Consider the following 5770-nt stretch of genomic DNA (forward strand, 5'->3'; position numbering starts at 1 on the left):
ATTACCCCACTCATGACCTTGAGTTCGCAGCGATAGTATTTGCCTTGAAGATCTGGAGGCACTATCTTTATGGTGCTCAGTTTCGGGTGTTCAGCGACCACAAGAGTTTAAAGTACTTGTTTGATCAGAAGGAGCTGAACATGAGACATAGGAGATGGATGGAATTCCTAAAGGACTATGACTTCGAGCTCCTATATCACCCGGGGAAGGCAAATGTGGTGGCAGATGCCTTGAGTAGGAAGACGGTACATACGGTGCATCTCATGATAAAAGAGGCAGAACTACTAGAGAAGTTCAGGGACATGAAGATACAGGTGGAATTGGGGTCCGAGTCCATTAGGTGTAGTACCCTTACTATATCTAGTGACTTCTTGGACTCAATTAGAGAGAGGCAGTTGCTGGATGCCAGTCTGAACAGAGTCAGGGAACAGCTTGGGTCGGACGAGGTTAGAGACTTTGCCGTGAGTGATGATGGTATACTGAGATTTCAGGGTAGGATCTGTGTACCTAATGATGCAGAGGTAAGGAAGTTGATCCTTGAGGAAGGACACAAAAGTCGTCTTAGTTTGCATCCTGGCATGACTAAGATGTATCAGGACCTCAAGGAGAATTTCTGGTGGCAGGGGATGAAGAAAGATGTGGCTCAGTTTGTATCAGCTTGTTTAACGTGTCAAAAGGCGAAGGTGGAGCATCAGAGACCCGGTGGCATTCTACAATCATTGGAGGTACCTGTGTGGAAATGGGACAACATATCGATGGACTTTGTGACCCATTTCCCACGAACTTTTAGAGGACATGACACCATCTGGGTGATAGTAGATCGACTGATCAAGAGCGCACACTTCTTGGCGATGAACTTGAGAATGTCTATGGCCAAGTTGGCCCAGTTGTACATTAGGGAGATAGTAAGACTTCATGGGGTGCCCTCGAGCATAGTTTCCGACAGAGACCCACGGTTCACCTCCCAGTTTTGGCAGACGTTGCAGAGTGCTATGGGTAGCAAGCTCACCATGAGTTCAGCTTATCACCTCCAGACCGATGGTCAGTCTGAGAGGACGATCCAATCATTAGAGGATTTGTTGAGGACATGCATACTGGACCACCTGGGAGCTTGGGATGAGGTATTGCCTTTGATTGAGTTCACCTACAACAACAGTTTTCATGCGAGCATTGGCATGGCGCCATACGAGGCTCTTTATGGCAGGAGGTGTAGGACTCCTCTCTGTTGGTATCAGGATGGAGAGGCAGTGTTGGTTGGACCAGAGTTGTTAGAGCAGACCACCGAGAAGGTGAGGATGGTGAGGGATAGGATGCAGGCTTCTCATAGTAGGCAGAAGGCCTATGCGGACCGTAGGAGGAGGCCTTTGGAGTTTGCAGCGGGGGATCATGTATTCTTGATGGTGACCCGAACCACTGGTGTGGGGAGGGCTCTCCGCTCAAGGAAACTCTCCCCTAAATTCCTTGGCCCGTATCAGATCATGAGGAGGATTGGGCCAGTAGCTTACGAGATAGTTTTACCCCGTAGTTGGAAAACCTTCATCCAGTGTTTCATGTCTCGCAGCTGAGGAAGTATGTGTTCGACCCGGCCCCTGTGTTGGAAACCGAGGATATACAGATTAGGGAAGATCTCACAGTGGAAGTACCACCCATCGCTCTTGAGGATAGCAAGGTTGAGGAACGTTGTGGGAAGACCGTTAGTCTTGTTAAAGTCATCTGGGATCAGAGGACGGGTGACTCGACTTGGGAGTTAGAGGAGGACATGAAAAAATCACATCCACATCTGTTTACCTGGTGAGTCTTTATTTTCGAGGTCGAAAATTTTCTTGTTAGGGAGAATGTAAGGCCCATTAATTTTGGCTTACTAATTTTCTGCCCTAGAGCAAAGGGCTGCCCCTTGTGCTTGGGCCTAGGGTTGGCCCAACTGATAAAACCTGTTCCAGTTGCCCTAACGCTCCACTTTTCCTTGCATTCACAGAAACCACAGTCGTTTCCCCAACTGGTACGCTAGAGCTCTGCTAGGGTTTGTCCTTGTCTCGAACCAGTTCGTCCCAAGAGCTCAACTAGCGATTTCTACTCCACGTAAGTAACTCTAAACCTACTGTGCTTACCTCATAAAGCTTTACATTCGTTTTCCATCGATTAAAGTCCGAAAATAATCGTGTCCTCCGCTGTTTCGCCAGTTTTGCAAGTTCGTCTTTCAAGTTGCTGTGCTCCGAGGTCCCGTGTCGAAGTTCTGTTAACCCTTTTTCCAGGTACGGGAAGTCAGGGTTTGAGCTAGGTTGTTTGTTTCCTATCGTTCCTTGAGTTTGCGAACTATTTGCATGGATTAAATCGTTGTTCTGGATATGTGGGCTATTTTGTGTGTTTGGTTGGGCTGGATGATTAATCTGTTGCAGGTGAAACTAGGGCAAGAACTGATAATCTCGCCCAGGCGAGTCGGACTCGCCCAAGCGAGTCTGGAGAAGGCTCGCCCAAACCTTTTTTCGCGAAAAGTCGCCCAGGCGACCTACTCATCAGTTTGAGCGAGCGAACCACTCGCCCAGGCGAGAGGGATCTCGCCTAAGTGAGATCCCGCGTGTGCTCCTGCCCCTTTCTTAAGCCCTCGCCTAGGCGAAGGGGGACTCGCCTGAGCGAGCGCGTCTCGCCTGAGCGAGACCCTTTAGCCCTGAGCGAGGGGCTGGGCGAGACCATGTGCTGTTTGGATGTTTGGTTGTTCTTGGATGGTTAATACTGGTTTGGAAATGAATGGTATGATGAGGAGCATGTATATAAGGGAATGTTATGTATGCTTGGCATGATTTGTGAATTTCGTGTGACGGGTTTGGTATGAACTTGGCATGAAGGATGAATGAGTGAGTTGGAACTAAAGGAACATGGTATTGATATGAGATGAGGCCCTAGACTCACGGGGTGATGATGATCCGAGGTATGGAACCAGAATGTGATGCGTATGAGGAATCCATCTCAGGGGTTGATATGGAATTGTAAACATGATTTAATATTCTCTTATTTCTGAATTATGAATGTTGGTCCGTGTCAGCGTGTAAATTCCTTGGGGTCTCTAGGTGAGACTTTCAGGGTTGCGCTTCAGTGGTCGGGACGTAATCCCATGGGCCCTGTTAGTGGGTGTCCATGGTGGTGCCCCATCTGTATAACTAGGTAAGGATTCAAGGTAAGGTTGTATCCTGACACTCTGAGGAGCCAGTTAGTCTCACCTAGAGCGGACTGACTCTTGTGGTGAGAGTAGCAGGAGGCCTGAAATCCATTAAGGGCTAACCTTGTGGTGACGGAAATTTGATTCATCATAACACTTGTATCACATGGCTCAAGATCGAGCAGCTCGGGGTTGAGCAGAGGTATCCACCACAAGTGCAAGCATCCGCTGAATCCGACCAAGTTATACGTATCCGGATGAGTCGAGTCGAGTCGTAGTGTATTGAATGAAGAGTCATAACATGTTTGGTTGTTATATGGATGTGAGATGATGAACATATATTTGACTGTATGATACATATGTTGTTGGCTCTAGCTTACCCATTTTGTTGCATGGTTGTGTTGTATGTGGCTGTTCTTTCTTGCGATGATCATCAACTTGGTTGATGGGAGTAGATGGGCGAGGTTCTCGTGGTCAACAAGGGAATGGCGATTCCGCTACTTAGCCATCTGGGCTGGATCTTATACTTCTTTCCTCCATGCTTTCTTTAGGGTTGTGGCCCCTGTATTCGTGGTTATTAGATTGTAAACTTTTAGATAAACCGTTATCCTGCTTTTGTTGGCATCGTGGTGTGCCTAGTTTTGTAGGGGTGATGTTGAGAACCCCAGGACTGCGTTGTTATACTATCTTATGTGTGGTGTCTCCTTTAATTGCGTTTATAAATTAAATGGGACGTTAGAATTTGCAAAGTAAATATAATAAATAAAAATTAAATTTTATTTATATGAAATTAATGATACACTTATAAATATATAAATATGTTATATTTAGAAACAAAATTGTAAATATATTATGTTTTTAAGAAAAAAATGTAAAAATATAAATTTGTCATATTTTTATATTTAGTTTCCGATTTAATTTTAGTTACCTAAAATAAAAATATATAAAATTATAAAATTTAATATATAATTTTATTTGAGTCTTGGTGGTAACTACTATGCATTTCAGTTCAATTCAAAAATAGTGCAACTCAATTCAAAAATAGTGCAATTCAGTTCAAAATCAATGCAATTCGGTTCAAAAATATTACAATTCGATTTAAAAATAGTGAAGTTTGTTCAAAATCAGTGCAATTCGATTCAAAAACAGTGTTGTTAAGTTAAAAATTAGTGTAGTTCAGTTCAAAAATAGTGCAGTTCAATTCAAAAATAGTGTAGTTCAGTTAAAAAATAGTGCAGTTCAGTTTTGAAGTAGAGCAGTTCAGAAAACAGTTTAGTTTATAACAATTTAGTTGAGTTCATATTATAGTGTAGTACAGTTCAGTGCAGTGCAGTTCAGTCCAATTTATTTTTAAGAAAAACAGTTCAGTTCAGTTCGTCTGAACTATTTTTTAGTTCAGTGCAGTTCATGCGAATTATTTTTTAGTTCAGTGCAGTTTTTGGTAGTGCAGTGCAGTTTGGTTTATTTTGCCCGGTCCTAAATGGCCATCAATATTTTCTAAGTCTTCGCACACTTTGAATAATTCTATCAACATCCGGAAAAACTGCATTTTATACCCCATTACATCGATGAAAAACATAATATACCAGAGTCAGGGCAAAAATTGTCAAATTAAAGGCATAATACAGTGCAAAATCAAATGTTTGTTTGGGAGCAGCTGAGCTTCCAATAATTGGATAAACAAAAAGATCTTGTCCTCTTAACCTTCCACTGGTTTCGCCGCAACCGCAATTCCATAACAGAAAAGAACTTTCCAATTCTCATCCTCTTCTCATTCTGAAAATCCTGAACATCCTTATTAGTAGTATACACATCCCTAAACATAACAAACGCAACACCAGCACCAGGCGCACGCCCTTCTTTATAATAAGCCAACTCACTCTCCAACTCAGCCCTCAACTCCTGCAACTTTTTCAACCTCTCCTCATCACTATAACCAAACCTCACCATAAAATCAATACAAAAACCCTTCAACCATTTCCAACAACAAACCATCGAACCCCACAATCCGGTTTGGGAAACACCAAGGTCACGCTCATCGTCCGACAAAAGCCAAGAGTCCATCCTGGCCACCGTAATGAGTATAAGTCCTTGGGAGAACCACACCCCAAAAGCTAGCTATTGGAGTGGGAGAGCCCAAGTCCTTATAAGGCCTCCCCTTTGAGGTGACCTCCCCGATGTGGGACTCATAACATTGCCATCCCCTTCGAAAGCCGACGTCCCGGCGGCTCTCACCACCACGACGGGCCTCACCACCACTCCTCGGTGGGTCTATCCCCGGCGGGTCTATCCCTGGCGGGTCTACAACCCCCGGTTGGCCGGCTCTCAATGAAAGCACCATTGTAATGAGCATAAGTCCTTGGGAGAACCACACCCCAAAAGCTAGCTATTGGAGTGGGAGAGCCCAAGTCCTTATAAGGCCTCCCCTTTGAGGTGACCTCCCCGATGTGGGACTCGTAACAGCCACCAGCCACGAAATCTCATCCCTCACACACAACAATTCATTGGCTAAATCATTTCAAGCTCCTTAGTGGCCGAAATCCCAAAGTGAACCAAAAACACCACGACAACGACAAAAAGGAAGTGAATCCAGAGAAGAGAGTAGCCCTTCTCTAT

Source organism: Vigna unguiculata, chromosome 11 (assembly GCF_004118075.2).
Source record: "Vigna unguiculata cultivar IT97K-499-35 chromosome 11, ASM411807v1, whole genome shotgun sequence".
Classification (NCBI taxonomy): Eukaryota; Viridiplantae; Streptophyta; class Magnoliopsida; order Fabales; family Fabaceae; genus Vigna; species Vigna unguiculata.